Source organism: Mus caroli, unplaced genomic scaffold, assembly GCF_978045245.1.
Source record: "Mus caroli unplaced genomic scaffold, Mus_caroli_1 scaffold_18, whole genome shotgun sequence".
In the NCBI taxonomy this organism is placed as follows: domain Eukaryota; kingdom Metazoa; phylum Chordata; class Mammalia; order Rodentia; family Muridae; genus Mus; species Mus caroli.
The window spans coordinates 85,879,368-85,900,328 of NW_028227273.1; the positions used below are offsets into that span (position 1 = coordinate 85,879,368).

At 46.4% G+C, this 20,961-nt stretch overlaps 1 protein-coding gene and 1 long non-coding RNA gene across 7 annotated transcripts in view; one reads left to right on the top strand and one right to left on the bottom strand.

The window, feature by feature from the left end:
- The window catches only part of Prkn (parkin RBR E3 ubiquitin protein ligase), a 1,247,011-nt gene that overhangs the window by 1,153,599 nt on the left and 72,451 nt on the right, over nt 1-20,961 (top strand). The gene's annotated exons all lie outside the window — the stretch shown is intronic.
- Nucleotides 14,513-17,262, bottom strand: LOC147000559 (uncharacterized). Of its 2 annotated transcripts, XR_015045905.1 has the most exons (4): nt 17,139-17,262; nt 16,972-17,024; nt 16,549-16,620; nt 14,513-15,474 (listed from the first exon to the last, which is right to left on the bottom strand). It is a non-coding gene; the product is annotated as an uncharacterized LOC147000559 (long non-coding RNA). The 2 variants fall into 2 exon arrangements; XR_015045904.1 differs by lacking the exon at nt 17,139-17,262 and having other exon boundaries at nt 16,972-17,095.

Consider the following 20,961-nt stretch of genomic DNA (forward strand, 5'->3'; position numbering starts at 1 on the left):
AACAGTCCGTATGAATCCAAACCCCATTCCTAGGAGAGGAAGTAGAATGCTTAACAGCCTGATTGGTGCTTCCTGATCTTGACCTCATCTTGTCTGTGAGGCTCCAGCCCCACCCCCCCCACGACAGTAAAAACAAACAAACAAACAAACGAGAGTAACACACCTAAAGCATATACCTAAAGCTCAAATGTTTTATTTTAAAAATTATTTTTTTAACTCTGATATTTGTAAAGCCCTTAGCATGAAGTAGGAGCTCTATGTTCTTTTTACAAACAACATTGACAAAAGGATTTCATCCACCCTCCCTCTCACCTTTGGGGGGGTGGGGGTGGGGGGTGGAGATAGTTGCTCATCAGCAGAATATTTTTTTAAAAACAGGGTTTGATTAAAAAAAAAAGAAGAAGAAAGTAGGGCACAACCCTTCCGGGAGGTCTGTAGAGCAGCTGGGAATGTAACCACTTATGTATATCAAAAAGATTGCTCATAAAATGTTATTTTGTGACATCTTTTATGCTGAAATTCTTTCTTCTGGAAAAAAAAACCCCTTCCTCTCCTACCCAGGTTACCTTTATTACATCCAGCCCCACAAAGTGCATTTATTATTTCTTCTCGTGCTGTCTTGCCGGACCTGTCAGGTCACATTAACCTAGTTACAGGTAGAGAAGAAATGCAACTGGCCGAAGGTTACGTTTCTTTGTGGATGCAAAAGAGCGCAGAGAATGTTCTCCATGCAAGCTGGTTTTTCAACAAACTACAGCCGAGAGGCTGGGCTTCTTCCACCTGTTCCACCATGCCTCTGAGACTCTGGGCTGAGTTATCCCGGCCACTTTACCCTGCCAAGCTCCAAGAGTTACTTTGTTTATTTTTAAAGATATGTCGGAAACAGGAAGAAAGGCTGGTGAATGGAAGTGGAGAGATGGCACAATGGGTACTATAGCACCTGCTGCCATAGCATGCGAACCTGAGTCTGGATTCCCTAGCACCAACTAAACTCTAGGCACAGCCATGTGACCCTGTCCATAGCACTGGGGTAGATTAGAGACAGGTTGATCACCAGGGATCAATGGCTGCCAACCTACCAAGAAAAAAAAAATTTAAAAAATGCAAGCTCAGGTTCACTGAGAGACTCTGTCTCAAGAGAGTAAGTAAGAGAGTGTTCAAGCAAGATGTCTGATTTTCTTCTCTAAAGTCAGCATCTGTGCACACCATACACACACACATGCTCAAAAAGGCTGAATATGCTTGGTGCAATTAAAGGGCACCTGAAGATTTTCATATATAAAACTGTACCTCTCTTCAAAGGGCTTTTCTTTTGTTGTTGTTGTTGTTTGTTTTGTTTGTTTTGTTTGTTTTGTTTTGTTTTGTAAATCCGCATTTCACAGATAAGAACACCTAGATACTGGAAGTTCAGATATCCTGCTCAGTGACTGTACAGGTCCTCAAATAATCACCCCACTTTGTGCTGATTCTAGAAGAGCCTACAATCTGAATTAGAGCATGCCCCAGCCTTGAGCAGGTGCTATCTGCCCCAGCCTTGAGCTGGTGTTATCTGCCCCACTTCCTGCAGCTTTGGTGGCACTGAATGAGAGGAAAGGATCCCAAGGAGAAAATGAGTGAAGCCAAGGCAGCCTCCCACACCTTGCACAGCAGGTATTGTTAGCTTAGGACAATGGCGAAGGGAAAGGGGCTCAGCAGAGCAATTGAAGTGAACCTAGCGGGAAGTCATCTTTCTCCCTATGATTTATGGCACTGCCGAGCTGAAATAGCAGACTGGCGAAATCCCCCAAAGGACAATAACAAGCTCACAGAGTGCTTCCCGCAGGAATGGTGCGCAGCCGCCGCCTTCCACGGCTCCTTCCACGCCTCCGCACGCAATTATGAAAGCTGTGTACCGCCTCGTTCCCTTTATGTGGATTTGTAACTGGGAAAAGAGTGAGATTTCTGGAATATTATAAATGTTGACTTTAAAATAAGGGACACGGTGTGGCATTGTTCTCGACAATGAAGGAGAATCTAAAGGCAATAGGGATTTGGGAGCCACACAAATAGGCTCTTCTCAGGCAACAGAAAATGTCTACACTAGCAAACATTGCTGGTATGCATTCCATTCTGTTTCCTAGGTCCTTGATATACTGTTTTCATATTTAAAACCCTTTTACTAGTTACATTTTAAAAAAAAAATTTTTTATTTCCTGAAAGATGCAAGTTTCTAAATACTAATGGTTTTCCTAATTAACATGAAAATTATTAGTGATTGAAGTCTACTTGGTGCAGAAGGAAACAGCAGTGCATACCTGCGATCCCAGCCCTTGGGGGCTGAAGCAGAATTGGAGAGCAGTGGAGCACACAGTGAGACCTTTATCTGGAAGAGACTGGTGGACAGCAATGTTCAGTCCTTCTCTGGTTTTGAATTTTACTAGTGTTGATTCTGAGGAACTGCTCTTGAAGACAAATTAGGAAGATGCTTTCTTCTAGCAGGGTGTGCCCATTTCTTGACCACGTTTACAGGTCCTTGCCAAAGGGCCATCACTTTCCTAATCCATTCTGTTAAAGCTACTTTCTAGTGATATTGTCCTGCGTTCGCTGGGATACATACCAGCTTATTCTTTCCTATTAGAAAAATAAATGAAGTCAGCAAGATGAATCAGGAAATGGAACCAAGCCTGAGTACCTAAGTTTAATACCCAAGACCCACAGGTGGGAAGAGAACACCAGCACCTCAGGTAGACCTCTGACCTCTGACCTACACACACACACACACACATACACACACACACACACACACACAGAGAGAGAGAGAGAGAGAGAGAGAGAGAGGGAGAGAGAGATGCATGCAAACACACATCATGATAAATAAATGGACTTGGTCTAGTTTTGTGTCATAAAGCACATAGTGGTCCACTATGAAAAATTCGTTTTATTTCCCAAAACATAAGGAACAAAGGTTTAGAAACGAAACTTTAAAAAAACAAAAACCAACTTTTTTTGCCCATTAGTCTCTAGTTGCCAACATAGTGCCAGCAACTCATTTTTTTTTATGAACATAGAAACCCTCTATCTAATTACACTCCAAGGGTTTATAAATATCTAAACATACCTTTACCAATGGACTATCTCATGATAAAACATCCTATTCTGTATGTTAAACACAGTTTACAACTCAACTGCATGGAAGCAGCTAAGCCAGTCTACTTGCAGAAAAAGTAAAAGGTTTCCCAAAGTCAACCTTCAGGCCAAGTAACTTTATCTATAAATATAAATAAATATCCTAGTACATATCGCCAAGGGACACTGTAAATATCATCAAGAAGGAGATATCCCCTGATGGGTCATGAAACTCAGTCTGGATCAAAATAAGTAGAATCTAATGCTACCTTAACTGTTTGTGCAACGTTTTCAACTCAAGACTCAATCTACCAGCCCTTGGACTTAATTTGGAACAAGGAAGTATTGCTAAAATTGGATTTTATTTATGAGACTGGGTAGGCTTCAGTAAACGATGTGGTTGCCTTGAATACAGTCTCGTATTTGTCTACTGTGAATGATTTGAGAGGAGGCCCGTGTGATAATACGACAAACTCTATTCCCGACCAAACTTTCTCTGCATTTTGAAAGAAAATGAAATCCCTCCGTGGGTACAGGGAACATGAAATATTCTGATTCAGCGACTGATATCAAGTCTTACTTCTCTTATTAATAAGAGGTGGAAAATACTAAACACTTTATAATATGAAATACAAGCATTGACTGAACTTAGAATAAAAATTTCATGATGCAATTTAATAAAACAGATTTTTAACTACCTTCTTAAATAATTCAGACTAAATATAAAACGAGCCACATAAAAATTTTATCTGTTAATTTGATCCCATTTTAAATGTGAATATTTGGTAGTCCCCAGAAATGTCAAAGTTACCTTTTTAAAAACGGACTGCTATAAGGGTCGGAACTTTCTTACTTTACAGCGAGTGATCAACCTGGATGTAAGTACCGACTGAGGCTGGCTAGTCAGGGGCCTGAGTTACAGGATAGGCAAAGTCAGGCTCAGCATCCTTCTCTGTGCCAGCTCTTAGCCTCCTGCAAGAGGGGTACATTTACAGAGAGTAGTCACAGGAGAGAGGAGGTGACACCACTACACATAAACTGAGTTAATGTCACTGCATCACTTCCATGGTGCTCTTTCTGATCTCAGAGCATTTTGATGGAACAACAAACTTCTCCAGTCTCAGTCTCTCACACTGTGTGGTCCGTCTTAGGGCAGGAAGCGACCATGGCCCTCACAAAAGAGCTCAGGATTCCATCCTAAAAGAAGCTTCCCCCAGGGCAGATTTGGGGATCACCTCTTCACTTCTCCCGAGAATTATTTCACCCCATTAGTGAGACCGTGTTGGGCCATTGGTTTTGTGACACGCAAAGGCTAGTTCTACAGGAAAGGCTGGGGAAGGAAGCCCACTGAGGTGCTGCTGAGGTCCAGCTTGCATGGAAGTTGGGACTCTGGGAGTGGGTTCCCTGGCTTCTCCACCCACTGAGCATCTTTAGAAAGTCTCCCCATGCCTTCCAGGGATTTGAGGACTTGGGTGGCAGATTACAAGGACTCTCTACTGCGCTACCTCCTGGGTGGCTCTTCATCTGCTCTTCAGGCCAGTTGCTCCGTTTCTGCTGGTGTCTTGTTATTGGTTCACACAATGCTCTGTCATGGATCTGTAGCCTCATCTGGAGAGGGCACCACAACTTCCCGTCTACACCTCTGATTTAAGGGAGCAACTGGCCTGCTAGGTAAACCGGCAGCCATTTCTACCTGCTCCTTGGTTCCTTTCCTCCACGTCTGAGACACTCCCCCTCCACATCCCAGATCTTCCCCCTATGCATCTGAGCTCTCCCAGACTCATCTTATAATACTTTTTCTTGGCTCCATCCCACCTCCTCCGACCCTGCTACTTACTTACTTACTTACTTACTTACTTACTTACTTACTTACTTACTATTAGACCATCAGAACTATTTCTATCGCTGCCTATTGGGAAACATTCACTACAAGCCCACCGCCCTCAGAGCATCCCCTTGTACAGGAGAAACAATGTGCCTGCTGAGTCTAACCTTCTGTTTTGGCAATCTTAGCAATGTCTTTAAAGGGAAGGTGACTGTCTGTCAGTAGGGTGCTACAAAGCTGACACCTGAAGCTGTCTTTAAGGAAAATGCGGTTTCCCACTAGTTCAATGCGATTTCTCAGGCATGAGCAAAGTTACCCCTCTTCTTGAAGCAGCCATGCTTCAAAGTCTGCCAGCTTTCTGGTTGAGAGATATAAATGTTTACCTGGCCATCAGGAGAATGACAGGGAGAATCCAAGGGCCCCTGGCCATGGCACAGTACAAACTGCAAGCCGACTTGCCTCCCTTGCAGAGTGAATTGCCCAGAGGGACTGTAGTTTAAACATGTGCATTCACACACATATGCAGGAAGATGGAGGTTTTCACAGGTGGCGGCATTCAAACAGGAAATGAAAGGGGAAAATAATTGTGAATAAGCTTTTCACTGGGAGGCTCATTATATGTGGGGATTGCTGATTGTTTAGCAACGTTGTAACAGGTGAGGAAGAAATTGCCCTTCAGACAGTGGAAAAACACTCTCAGTACACAGCAAACTCACCAAACAAAGACAGCACAGTGCCACACACTTAAGAGAAGCAGAAGGCTATGTGACCCTCCTAGCTGCTGTTCTGTTCGTGGGTGGCTAGCATCAGAAAGGCAACTGCTCAAGGCTGTGTGGAAAGCAACATGGCTCCTACAGCTCACAGGGCCCAAGGGAGCAGGGGCCCACACAGGGCAGGGTCCTGTCCATGTTCTTCATTGCACCAGCCTGTCCTGCACCATGCCCATCCCAACCTGCCACAGCAGCAATTTTACATTTCCTTTATCCTCTCAACTGTGGGTACCATTGGGACCCACACAGGATGCCACACAGGAAATGCCAAGTCTTTGGTCAAAAGTTAAGTCTGATTAGGAACAAATGTACCTCACGAAGAATGGGGATGGTGTCTGTGGCTGTGAGGACGAGCAGCTCTAGTGACAAGACCAGCACACAGGTGGCAGAAAGCGACACACAGCCTCCTGGTGACCCTCAGCATTGCCAGAGGTCTCACTTCTTACTGGAAGCCTCAAGGGCTGGCCCCACAAGAGAACTGTCTTAGTTAGGGTTTCCATTGCTGTGTAGAGACCATGACCAAGGCAACTCTTATAAAGAAAAACATTTCATTGGGGTTGGCTTACAGTTCAGAGGTGTAGTCCATTATCATCATGTCTGGAAGCATGGTGTCATGCACGTAGACATGGTGCTGGAGAAGAAGCTGAAAGTTCTACATCTGGATCAGCAGGTAGCAAGAAGTGAATACCACACTAGGCCTGGCTTGAGCATAATAGACCTCAAAGCCCCTCCCCACAGTGATACATTTCCTCCCAACAAGGCCACACCTACCATAACAAGGCCACACCTACCATAACAAGGCCACACCTACCATAACAAGGCCACACCTGCTAATAATGCCACTCCCTATAGCCAAGCATCCAAACACATGAGTCTATGGAGGCCATTCCTATTCAAGCCACAAAAAGAACCTTTTCTCCAGTAGTGAAATTTCTCTGCTTTCAGACACCTTGACAAGAGTCATTCTGTTCTCAAACGCTACCTGACATGAATGGTCTTTTTGATGCATGCAACAGGCCTGCCATAAACTGCTGGGCAATAACACAGGCCAGTCTGCAAATGGCAAGTGAAACATGAGAACCAGCAAGGCCTGCTGCTTGTTTCTCCCATAGCATTGTTCAGTGTAATGATTACCCACACATCCAGTCTCTGTCTGGGTATCGCCCATCTTTGTAGGCCGACATGTAGGAAGTGATAGAAGTCAAGTGACTTGTCCTTAAGAGATACAGATCCTGCATCCACATTCTAAGACAACTCTCCCACACCTTCCCAACTCTCCATACAGCACAATGCAGAGAGAGTGTGTGATAGCCCTTCAGAGGCTGGTTGGGATAAATTAACTCTCTTATCCTGCTGATTGTATGAGGATGTCAAAGCCAAACCCATGTAAGAATGACATAAATTAAAGATGCTGACATCCTGGGGGGGGGGTGGGTATGGGGGACTTTTGGGATAGCATTGGAAATGTAAATAAGGAAAATACCTAATTAAAAAAAAAAAGATGCTGACATCCCTGGAGAAAGAGGAACACGCCTCCATTGCTAGTGGGATTGCAAGCTTGTACAACCACTCTGGAAGTCAGTCTGGAGGTTCCTCAGAAAATTGGACATAATACTACCAGAAGATCCAGCAATACCTCTCCTGGGAATATACCCAAAAGAAGTTCCAACTTGTAATAAGAACACATGCTCCACTATGTTCATAGCAGCCTTATTTATAATAGCCAGAAGCTGGTAAGAACCTAGATGTCCCTCAACAGAAGAATGGATACAGAAAATGTGGTACATTTACACAATGGAGTACTACTCAGCTATTAAAAACAATGAATTTATGAAATTCTTGGACAAATGGATATATCTGGAGGATATCATCCTTAGTGAGGTAACCCAATCACAAAAGAAGTCACTTGATATCCACTAACTGATAAGTGGATATTAGCCCAGAAACATAGAACACCCAAGATACAATTTGCAAAATACAAGAAAAGGGAAGACCAACGGGTAGATACTTCATTCCTCCTTAGAATAGGGAACAAAATACTCATGAAAGGAGTTACAGTGACAAAGTTTGGAGCTAAGACGAAAGGATGGACTATCCAGAGACTACCCCACCCAGGGATCCATCCCATAATCAGCCACCAAACACAGACACTATTGCATATGCCAGCAAGATTTTGCTGAAGGGAGCTTGGTATAGCTGTCTCGTATGAGGCTATGCCAGTGCTGGAAAATACAGAAGTGGATGCTCATAGTCATCTCTAAGATGGAACACGGGGCCCCCAATGGAGAAGCTAGAGAAAGCACCCAAGGAGCTGAAGGGGTCTGCAACCCTATAGGTGGAACAACAATATGAACTAACCAGTACCCCCAGAGCTCGTGTCTCTAGCTGCATATGTAGCAGAAGATGGCCTCATCACTGGGAAGAGAGGCCCCTTGGTATTGCAAACTTTATATGCCTCAGTACAGGGGAATGCCAGGGCCAAGAAGTGGGAGTGGGTGGGTAGGGGAGCGGGGGGGGGGGGGGGATATAGGTAACTTTCGGGATAGCATTTGAAATGTATATAAAGAAAATATATAGTAATAATAATAATAATAACAGATGCTGACATCCCAACCCATGGCAGTTGACAAGCTCATCCCCAGAGGGCTACAACTTCTGATATTTCAAGGCCTTACATTGCCTCTCTATCTCTCAATTAATATGAGACTGGGCTGCAAGTGGGGTTATAAGAAGAATAAACAGCCTCTAAACACTACTGGGAAATGCCTAGTGAGGTTTCCTGTGTCAACCCACATGCTGTGAGGAGTGTGGCAGTTATTGGCAGCCACACCAGAAAGGGCTGTTGCTGTCATTTCTATTTATTTATTTATTCGTTCATTCATTCTTTCTTTCTTTCTGGAATGTAAGGCCAGAGTGGTTTCTCATCTGGGAATTGATAACCTTCTAGAAATAGCTGTAAAAAATACATCACTTTCTCTAGGGGCTTCTTTTCTTCCCCTGTTCTCCTTCCTTCCTTCCTTCCTTCCTTCCTTCCTTCCTTCCTTCCTTCCTTCCTTCCTTCCTTCCTTCCTTCCTTCCTTCCTTCCTTCCTTTCTCTCTCTCTTCCTTCCTTCCTTCTTTCCTTCCTTCCTTCCTTCCTTCCTTCCTTCCTTCCTTCCTTCCTTCCTTCCTTCCTTCCTTCCTCCCTCCCTCCCTCCCTTCCTTCCTTCCTTCCTTCCTATTATGGTTTGAGAAATGCCCTTCATAGACTCATGTGTTTCAATACTTGCTTCTCAGTTGGTGTCTCTTTTGGGAGGAGATTATAGAAGCTTTAGGGAGTAGAGCCTCCCAGAGGAAGTGTGTCTCTGTAGGGTGGACTCTGAGAGTTTGCCACAACACTTCCTGTTTGCTCTCTCTGCTTTCTGTGCTCAGCTGTAACATTAGCTCCCCGCTTTCTACTTAACTGTTGCAACGCTGCACCCATCATGACAGACTTCCCATCTAGAAAGATAAGCTAAATAAACTGTATTCCTTAAGTTGCCTTTAGTCAAGATATTTTATCACAGTTTAAGAAAAAAACAAAACAAAACACAGTTCCCTTCTTTCTAATTTCCTCATTTTCTTAAACCTTCAAATATATAGAAAAAAACAGGAAAATGAAGTGCAAACAGGAGGATATACACAAATATGGATTTACTCAAAGACAGGGTCATTATGCAGATCTGGTTTAGGCATTTCATCCTTGTAGCTTATTATCATATTTAAAAAATGCTATCAGGCTGGAGTGGTGACTTGGTGGTTAAGAGCACTGACTGCTCTTCCAGAGATCCTGAGTTTAGTCCCTGCAACCATCTAAAGTGGGACCCAATGCTCTCTTCTGGTGTGTCTGAAGAGAGCTACAGTGTACTTACATACATAAAATAAATAAACAAATAAGATGCTATCTCAAAAAACAAACAAAAAACCTCCAAATCCTCTGGCTCTTACCTTTCTTCCCCCTCCTCTATATAGATCTTCCCTGAGCCTCGGGTGTAGGGGTCGGTTGGAGATACATCAGTGGGAACTGGGCATACCACAGTTACCCGTTCTCTGCATCTTGAGCAGTAGTGAATCTCTGTAGTCATTTCCATGCTCTGCAAAAGAAGCTTGTTCAATGAAGGGTACAATGGTAAGAATTTAGAACACCGTAAGAAGATATATTGATTTAGGAAAATGCCAGCATGGGTTCTCTTCTCAAATATACCTCTCTGGCTGTGGGTAGTTGGCTAGATTTTACAGGCAAGAGCAGGTCTTAGTGAGCCTATTGAGCAGGCCTTAAATCCACTGAGATAGCCATTGGTTACCCCTGTGGTGTACGTGCCATGATTACACCATAACATATCAAGTGTCCCACTAGTCACATCTGGGCAGGACTACTGGCTGTTCCTCTTCCTTGGCAACTTGCACTGTGCAATACTATAAAAGGCAGCCTTCAGGGATGGGGTGTTCTACCAGGTCAGAACCAGCTCAGCCCCTCTGAGTTCTGTATCCAGAGTGTGTAGCGTCTTCACCACCAGGCTCTTACCTTCAAGTTCCAGGAGGCAACCAAGGGTGACAGCAATAACCTGTACCATTTGGGAGGCCTCTTGGGCCGCCCTCAGCAGCTACTGAAAGGAAGGTTTCCGTTGTCTCTCATTCTCATTTCCATCAGATAGTTTAAGGAATGGGGGAGGGGGAGGGGGATTATCACGCCATATGGTATAATTCCATTTAAACCATTTACCCAAGGAAGATAATGTATGGATAAGGATAGATTATGTCTACCAAATTATCTTCCATAAAGGAGCCCAATTATTTGGTTATCTAAATAACAGCACTGACAACCATTATCATGCATGAGTCACTGGGTGAATATACAAGTCTCTGTCTGTGGTATAAATGCCGTGCTTACGTTCCCTTATTATTAGAGACTTACTCAAACATTCCATCCACTTCAACATCCATGGTATATGTGTTCTCGGTAGGCAGCAATGGGTAGCAGAATTTTTTGTTTATATTGAAATTCAGTATAACTCTACTTCCTGTCTCTCAGAACGCCAGTGTCCTTCACAAGCTAAAACAAGTAGGAAATGCTTATGGGGTCAGGCAGTTAGGGCTGAGGGACTGCCAGGCCAGGAAGAGCTAGCTCTCACTGCGGTGCTGAAGTTCTGGAAGCAAACACTGTGTGGGAGGCCTGGAGAAAGAGTGAATTGTTGTTCGCACCTCAGCTTTGATTTGGAGGCACCTGCAAGAGAAAATGCCTCTCTCTCAGTACTTGCTGGTTATTTTATTTCCAGAAAACACGCTTGTTATTTTAGCCGAGGTAATTGCCTGAGCTCCGGGGATGATTTGTCATAAATGAACAGTGACATCTATAGGTAGATCAGAGTAATACGTATCTGTAGGGAAGAGGAAAAAAAAAGCAACTGTTCTCAGTTGGCTATAGGACCACCCAAAATAATGTCAAATGCTTCTGTTTGAGAGAGGAAAGAGGTAACACTAGAGTTGAAAAAAAAAACTAAAACGACACAGAGACAGACAGGTAGATAGAGGCAGAGGACATTTCTGGACAAAGGTAAGTCGGAAATTCCTGGGGTTTCTGACAAACCGGCTTGTCTGTTGCAGGCTCTTCTGTGCTGGTGCCAAGTAAGAATTTTGGCTTCAGTCACCTATTTTTCTTTTCTCCTTTGGTTAAACAGATTGATCGGCAGAGGCTGCTCCAAAGGCACTGTTCATTTAACCATTTACGTAGCAACATTTCCAAAGTTAATCCCCCACCCCGCTTTGGCAGCCTTGAGATTTAAGCGTTTCCATGGATCTGTCCGATGTCTTCTCAGGACAGCTACCAGCCCCAGCTGTTCAGTGAGAATAAGCCAGTCTAGACACAGTAGCTATGCAGGTGGCTACATACTAGTCTTGCTACCCTCTGCCAGGTGCCCATGAAGTTGGCTGGATCCCATGAGAGATGGCTGCAGTCCCCAGGGTCTCTGAGACCCCTGATAGGTCACATTGATGTGGGTCAGGGGCAATCCCAGCAGCTAGATTGTGGGCAGAAAGGCCAAGTTTCTCTCTGTCCTTGGCTAAGCTTCACCCAGGGCCCTGTGCCCAGGGAATTTATTGCACATTGTTAATTTACAAAAGCCTGCCCTGTTGGCTTAGGGATAATTCTGCTAGGCTCCACCCAACAGCTACCTAGCAACAGCTTGCATAGCTGCCTGGCAGGTGCAAGCCAACCTGGTGTATAAGGAGGACTGCTTGCCTACTCCAACTCCCTCTCCCCTCCCTCTCTTTTACTCTCCCCCCCCCGTGTGTGTGTGTGTGTGTGTGTGTGTGTGTGTGTATGTGTGTGTGTGTGTGTCTTTCTCTATCTCCACCTCCTATTCTCCTATTCTCTCAATTCCCCACATGTCCCTGGCCAGCCTCGTCTCCTCTTCCTCTCTCTGTCCTTCCTTTCTCTCTGTCTCTGTCCTTCTCTACCCCCTTCGTTGCTCCACCTCTCCCTCTTTCCAGGTGCCCCTCCATTCCCCCCAGTAAACCTCCTTTTGTACAAGGCCTGTTGCCTGGTGGTGATTCCTCAAGGGAACACCTTGGCTGCCCCTCTGAGGAGCTCCCTCCTGGCCTATTATACTGCCAGTTTACAAAACACAACACACACTTTCCATCCAATGAGTCTGGCTGTTAAAACCCAGAGGTGGTTGAAACATTTGATTGACAGACAAAGTCTCCAATACCTGGGAATTGCAAAGGCCAATGACTTCAACTTTCTTATGCCTAAGGAACCCCACCCACCCCCCCAGCTCCTGGGAACAACACAGCTTCATTTTCTCGTCCTCCTCTTACGAACAAATCCCATCCTCAACATTGCATGAGGTCAGTTCATGTTCTTTGAGTCACAGATTGAATCGTGGTCATGAAGCCATCAGGTGGTTTTCATAGGCAAACAAGTAAGACCTGGTTGCCATCAAAACTGTGCACCAGCAAACACGATCTGTTCAAGGCTCAGGAGAGGGGGCAGAGTTGCTGGCCCCACTGGCTCCCTGGCTCATCTCTCTCTAGAGTTTCTTCTCAGCTCTCTCTGACGTTCTCTCTCTACTCTCATTTCTCATTGCTTCTTCTACAGACATGGCTTCCAATGCCATACATCCCATCCATCTCCCCCTAAATATCCAACACATGCTGTTGCCTTTTAAGGCAAGACCTTAAAAGGATGAGCCCTGGCAGGAGGGGTTGGTGCCTGTCAGCATGACAGCACACCTCCCATCAGAATATACATAGCATTGAAAACCTCACTCATAGCCTCAGCCAAATCATGGATGCTTCTGCTCTCTCAGAGGGATAATGAGAGGACCCAAGCAGACCACCTTCCTTCTTGCTCCAGTCCACTAGACTCAGGAAGCCTTTGTCGTCACTATGAGCTAATGTAAAAAGCTCATCTTTGTGAGAGAGCGGGCAGCGGTGGACCGGGTGGAGAGGAGACAGAAAAAGAGCAGTTCTTTGCTGTGTGTGTATGTGTCAGGCTGCCTAGGTTCTCCAGCATCCCTTACCTCATCCGTTCAGCCAATCCATCCTTACTGGGTACTATCTGTGCACCGGGTACCGGTTCTAGAACACATTTGAAATGCTTTGGGGATCAAAAGAACCAGACACTGCTGCCCTCTGGTGTTCACAGTGGAGGAACAGTCACAGGACAGTAAGTAAGCCAGGTGGGTAATGATGGACTGCGGTCGGTCGGCAGTCAATGCTGTGAAGGGTGAGAAATGGCTGTCTCAGACTTTGTTGGGCCACCAGTCAGCTGAAGTCACTCAGTCCCACTGTTCTTGTGTGGAAGTGAGCGCAGAGTGGCCGTGCCCCGAGGAAACATGAAGGAGTTCTTCTGGTCCCTAAGTATCACCATGTGACCTCGGTGAAGGAGAACACTGAGAGGGAAAAGGAAGGGTTCCCAGCAGGAAACCTGTGAGCATGTGCAAGAGCAGCTGCAGCACAGCTGGAGCACAGCTGGTCAAGGCCAGGACTTGCCAGTGCACCTGCAGAGCTCCAGGACCTCCCTAGCTAAGGGTTGGTAGGGTCAAGCCCCGGCCATGGCTGAGTGCACAGAACACTGCGGGTAACGGAGATGACAAGGGACAGGAGCACAGAGGCTGGCAAAGGTTCTCACTGAGTGTGCTGGAGCTGCAGGAGAGAGTGCCAGCAGAGGAGACACTCGGAGAGCCCTATTCTGGCTGCTGTGGGGTGAAGGTGTACGGGGATGGGAGAGGCTAGACTCTTGGAGACACTAGAGCAAAAGATGGGTGTGGCTTACACCTGAGCGAAGTGACATTTCCAGAAGATTCCACAAGGAGAAGAATTGACATTTCAGTGAATATCCTCATGGATAGCTTCAGAGAGCAGTAGAGCCAGCCAATCTGTCGCTTACGGATCTGTGTTAATCTAGAATGGCTCAGCACAGGGCTGAGTACTGAATGACCGCACCCTTACCGCTCAGTTTTTCTAGCTTGGATTTGGGTCTTCCCTGAGTAGCTTTCTGGCCAGGTGATCTTGATAATGCCCCTGAGCTCTGTGATTCTGTTCTCCACATCCAGGGCTGGTGGTATGGCTTAGTGAGCACAAGGGGCTTGCAGCCAAGCTGAGCAACCTCAATTCCATCCCAGATCCACATGATAGAAGAAGGAACCTATCCCTACAGGTTATCTCCTGGCCTTCCACTTATGTGCACATATCACACATGCACCACACAGAGAGACAGAGAGAGAAAGGGAGTCAGACAGACACACAGACAGAAAACAGACAGGGCAGTCAGAGGGAGAAATATATTTAATTCATATTCAATAAATCACCTGTTTTTCAATAAATTCAATTTCATATTCCATAAATATATCTGTTTAAAGAGTCTTCAAATCCATAGCAGGGGTTTAAGAATAGAAACAAGACCTTCCCACATGAATGACAGCTGTAAGGACCAGTCAGGCTTTGCCACTGGCAGCATCCCCCTGCCCCCTCTTCAGGCTGACAAGTTGAGCTCATTACCCACATTCTCCTCCGGCTTTTGTGCCCCTTCTTGTCCCATAGTTAGACCACCAAGGCCGCCTAACCTTAGGTCATAAGAAAAGGATTTCCCACTATTTCCCACTACACTGCCGACTAAAGACCTCCCCACGCTGCCCTCTGTAGCCTGCTCTGCAGAAATCGGCCTCACCTGGGGAAGGGTAATTTGTCTTTTATGCCTGTTGAGTCTTGAGCTTCATCAAGTGAAAAATGATTTTTTTCCATTAAAAATACACAGAGAAGGGGAAACCAAGAAGACATTTAAAAAAACAAACAAAAAAACCAAGCTCATCGGCACACTGTAAAGTGGCCATGAAATACCGAAAACGCGGCTGAACAGAAGGCTCGCATTACCTGCCTTTTTCTGCTTCTTAAAAGAAAAAAAGTCTCAGCCAAAAGGCTGGAAGTTGGTATACGTTTTTCCATAGCTAGTCTCCTCAATGAGGTTTCAGCATTCAGAACTCTGGTCCGGGGAAGAGAAGGGAGAACACTGTCGTAGTAACTCGAAGCGGAAGTGGATGCCTGTCAGGGACCATCCAGACAGCCCCCATGCTTCTGCTATCTAAGCAGAGCCTGGAAGGCCAGGGCCACCCATAGAGTTCCACCGCCTGACAATGATGGAACACTCGCCAGCTCAGGCCTGAGCAAACAGTCTTCAGGCAGAGGACGTGGTGCTGCAAAGCCTGGGACCTTAGGAGCTGCCTCAGTCGTCCAGAACGTGTTGCTTTGTGTCTCCTGTGATCAGAGGGGGAATGAACCAGGATGAGTATATGCCCCTGGGAGTCCCTTGCAGCAAAGAGGGAGGATGTGCACATTAAATTATCTGAAGTCCCGATTCCTCTCACACCAGGAAATGGGACGGCAAGGACTAACTCTCTCCTCCTGGCCTCCCGTCTCAGGCCCCGATCATCCCCTCACTAAGTCCTGTCTCCTCCACTGCTTCATCTCCTGCGTGCAGACTCTTCTAAAGACAACAGGAGCAGAGGGACGCGGGGGGGGGGGGGGGGACACGACCCGCCTTCACACTGTAGATACTTCTCCCCCATCTCAGGACAGGTTCCCCTTTTAAAAAGAAATTAATTCACCCAGAGCTGGGGCAGTCTCGAATATCAATTGTCTGGCACCATCCTGGTATCCATGAATGACCACACAGCTTCTCTCTCAGCTTGACTGACCAGGGAATAATGAAACCAGAAAGTCCCTGGCCTTTCCTGGCTGGCCAGGCTACAGGTAGCCTTGAGACCCTCCCACTTGTTCCTTTCCCAGTCTGATGTCATCTGAGACAACCCTGATGCCACCCCCAGCTACTCATCCTCCTGCCTGCCCTGAACCCCTCAAGTGCTCTCTTCTCCCTTGGGTCTTACTGCAGCACCCCACTCTGGCTTCTATCCCCCAAAGCAAGGTGCCTGGGCCTTCGTGATGCCTCCACTAGCTTTAGTTGTTGAACCGGTTGCTTGCTAAACCCTTCCCTGCCCTGTTGCACATGTATATGTCAAGCTTAAATCACTTGATGAAATGCAGACAGGGGACATGGGGGCTGAAGCTCAGCAGTCGAATAGAGTTTATAAGTGACGGGACCTTCCATACTATGCCTCAGAGGCTGCTGTCCAAAAATTCAGTAATTCCCATAAATCAGAAAGGTACTTCTGACCTCATATACAGGCTCTCTGCCCACTGGTGCTGTGTAAGGACTGGGAAAGGTTCTTGTAGCTCCCAAAGAAATCACACTTGGTGCTAGAGAGATGGCTTGGTGAGTTAAGAGAGCTGATTGCTCTTCCAGAGGACCTGGGTTCAATTTCTAGCACCTACCGGGCAGCTCACAGCCACGTGTCACTCCAGTTCTAGGGATCTGGTGCCCTCCTGTGGCCTCCACAGGCACTCCTGTGGGACACAGACATATATACAGGCAAAAGATCCATACAGGTAAAATAAATAAAAATCAGTAAGAAGAGTCAAATAGCCAGGATTCCACTCCGCTCCTGAGGTACCCTAGGATACACATTGAGAAGCCAGGGGAGAACTGTCTGTCTGTCTGTCTGCTCCCCATTCAGTCTCCCGCTAAAGCCAGAGACAGGCATAGTTGAGACTTCATAAGCATGCATGGAGTAAAGGGGCGTATGAGACGCTCTGCTGATCTACTCGGCTCTCTTATCACCATGGTACCCAGATTCTCTGAAGGAGGGGTCTCATCAGAGAAAATAAATCTTGTCTCACAATGAGACCAGAACTTACAGTTGTCCTGGGAAAGCCACCTGGTTTGTATTGTTGCTTCAGCATCTCTCACCCTGCGTGATAAAGTAAGATAGGGGAGTCAGCGCCGGCCTGTGTCCATGGCCAAAACAGCGTCATGATGGGCCTCTGCTTTCTGCTTTCCCGTCAGGACGGGTAAATATCCTCACCCCAATACACGCCTTCCTGTCATCCCGAGTGGGTGGTAAGCACGCATTGTTTGTTTTAGGAGCTTTCAAATCCTTCTGAGGATTAAACATTCTCTCTGTGCTTGAGACGGCTGCCAGTGGTGCCCGTCCTTACCCCTCCCCATCAGCACCGGATCCTCTCCACTGATTTCTTTCCCCACCTTCTGCACAGTGCCCCCACCCCCATCTGCTTCCTCATAAGGCTCCGTATGGCCCACATTTGAGAGCCAGGAGCGAGGCAGCCGGGAGCTGGCAGTGCGGGCTGGAGGGCTCAAGCAGCTGCAACCCACATGCAATTGATCTAGGAGACCCTAATCTTCGCAGAGCGCTGAGCACAGCTTCCCGCAGTGTGACTTCTCTTACCAGACTGAGGAATGACCAGAGGGTGGTAGGTGAGGGCAGGGCTTAAATTACAGCCGCACTAGCTGCGGCTCCAGCACACAGGCTGAAAGAGGACACAGCTGCTGTTTCTTCTGGAACAAGACCACCAGCTGAAGCCCACTCCTACCACCCCCAACTCAACGCCATCCGTCTGGTTGCCCCACGCTGCTTATCTGCGCATGCCAGGTGCCAGCATCTTCGAGATCCTTCCCTCCAAGGGCAGCAGACACTGGAGTGCCAAGCTGCAGACCCAGCAGGGCCATAGCATGCCCAGAGCCTGCACCTAAGATCTTCCCCATCCTGGCTCGGGAAAGAGAAAAAGTCATGGATGCCCAACTTAGCTCTCTTATTTGTAACACACATAAGACAGAATTTCATCTCCCCATGGCAAATGCTCACAAAATAGGTTTGGGGTTTTTTTTTGGGGGGGGGGTTGTTTTGTTTTGTTTTGTCAGTTCTGCTTCTCAGCTGGGAGGCAGGATGTGGTAAACTTTATGAGAACAGGTCTGCTGCTTAGATTCATATAGACACGTAGCAGTTCTATCAATCAGAGGCTGCAGAGAAAATCTTAGAGTGAAGGTAAGGCTCCTGTCGCCATACCTGGTACCGGAAGTGGGGCATCATGGTAACCAGACTGCAAAGAACTAGGCAGGCCTCATGTGGTTTCAGATGGGGATTTGAATTGATATGTGCAAGTTTGCATGTGATCATGTATACATGCATGTAGATGTGTGCACAGAACAGTGTTGGGCCCCATTGCTGGGTGCTGTGTACCTTGTTTTTATGAGACAGGAGCTTTCCTTGGCTTGGCATCTCCAATAGCCGAGGCTCGCTGGCCAGCAAGCACCAAAACTCTACCTGTCTCTGTCTCCTCCGTCCTGGGATTAAAAGCACAGTGGCTTTGTGTGTGTGTGTGTGTGTGTGTGTGTGTGTGTGTGTGTGTGTGTTCAGTGATTGAACTTATTGGCAAGGACTTTATAGACTCACCCACCTCCATAACCAGTGCTTTAAATGTGTCTTCTATCAGTGGTCATATATTAAGGGCTTGCTCTCACTATGAAAGTGACAGACATATGTGACTCCATCACATCTTCTGGTAGCTTAAAAATATCCAGCAGGAGCACCGATCCACTTTGAGCTTGTTGTGCCCCCCCCCCAGGTCAAAGGTCACTCATTGGTGCCCTTGGAAAGGGCTACACCAGGACTGGGTCCCTCCCCGCTGACATTTATCTCTGTGCTGTAGTGTCAGCCCACTACATATGTGTGTGTCATTTGGTAATTTAAACTTGAAGATCCTCCTCTGAGAGCCATATGGCTATTATATGCTGGCACAGAAGAGAGCACTTCAGAACCAGACTCAAATCGTCTGTCCAAAATGCTCACACTACTAAAGAGTCTTTCCAGCTACAGTATTTGAAAGACAGGCTTCCTCCACCCTGCATCTATGAAACATGTGTGCATGGTACCTGGTGCTCAGGGTCAAATGTAAATGAGCAAAGGCTATCCCATTCTGGGTAAGATTCCTTTAGCCATTTGCTAGTATTTTATTTGTTTACTTTTCACGCATTCGTTCATGCATGCATTCATTCATGCATTCATTTTGACACAGAGTACTATGTCTAGACCCAGGCTAGTCTAGAACTTTCTGTATAGCCAAAAATGATCTCAAACTTCTGATTCTCTTCCCCCTTCCCCCAAATCCTGGGATTACAGACATATTCAACAATGCTTGATTGATCCATTGCTGGGGATCAAGCCTATGGAAGGCTTTCCCTTGCTAGCCAAGCACTCTACCAACTGAGTCACAGCCCCAGCCCCTACATTTTATTTCATGCAGCAATGGGAAGAGCTTTTATCGCACACAGCAGCGCGCGCGGGGTCTGTCTTTAACATCTGTGTATGATTTCAAGCGATGCTCCATAGTTACAAAGTGTATCCTGCAGACATTTGCGCCAAGCATCCCAGCTGCCCCATCTCCTTCCTTCCTCCTTCCTCTGTGCATTCTCTGTGCTTTGTACTCTGTGTACAGGGCACAGGGTCACTGACCTGAAGCTCGCATACATGTGGCCAGCTGCCCTCAGCCATCCTGGGCCTGAGAACCAGCCGAAGGATTCGTCCGTAATACCTTCATCAAAAGGAAAGTGCTGGAGGTTTTGTTATTACAAAGGCAACTGTGCTCATCAAGCAGTGTCAAAAAGTGTAGAGAAGCGAAAAGTGAAACAGAGACACCGACCTACTTTTGACATTGCTCTAAGAGCATGCCGGACATTTTACATCTGCATATGCTCGAGCACATGAGCGCACGCACGCACGCACGCACGCACGCACGCACGCGTGCACACACACCACTTTTCATAGGATGGACTTTGTACTATATGGGTTTTAACTACCCTCTTCCCCGCCACCCACTTGATAATATCACATACAAGTTTACATTTCTCTAAGGCTGTGATTAATAGCAGTCCATAATGAGGATGTGCCATAATTTGCTGAAGTAATTCATCTTGCAGAATGGTGGTCATTATCCTATGGCCTAATTTTTACATTTCTGATTTTATTTTTCACTGGGAAGAAAAATGAGCCTTTCCCTTTTCTTGTCAAGCTGTTATTAAAAAATCCCTTTTATAATAACATTATCTTAGAATGAAGCCACCCCCATCCCATCTCATGGCCTCTCAGACAGCAAGCGAGCACAGAACAGTGTGATATGGCCCCTTCCTGGGCCCCATGTTCCTCATTTATTGCAAGTTCCATTTCTTGCCCATACATATCCATAGTTACGAACCACTAACAACTACCGGTGACGTGATTCTTAGAAAAGTACTTTCCTTTTAAGCCCCATTTTCATTACTTCATATTTATCTTTTAAGTCTTGAGTAAATCAAGTAATAAAGGACTGCAGGCCCCAGGTTGGACAATCCACACGATGCCTAAAAGCCACAGAGACCCTGGAAGGCAGTGGCCAGCACATCAACAGGGCCAGCCACCTTTCCAAGCCCTACGAGTCAGGTTTGGCCTCCTGTCCTCACCAGAAGTGAAAGAGGCAAGTTAGTAATGAGAGTTTGAAAATGGATATTTGTTCAATGCAGACACGATGGAAAGACGGGTAGAGAGGTTCAGTGACAGACATCCCTTAGTCCGTGTTCCAATGCTGACATGAGATCTGGGTTTAAATGGAGGCCAAATGGTATTATTCGCCATCCTTGTCAATATACGACCCCACCCAGCTCAGCTGCAGTCTCTCTTACAGGGTGACCTGACACATTGCCAGAGCCCTGTGGAGCCTATCTGAATGACAGGCAGTCCCACCAGCTGGCAGCCGCACCTCGGCCTATGCGATTGTTTCTTGAGCTTCTTTGCCTCCGCAGTCTGACAGCCAGAGAGAGGGGACATATGTGTCCCTATGGAATTCCTCCTTCTCACC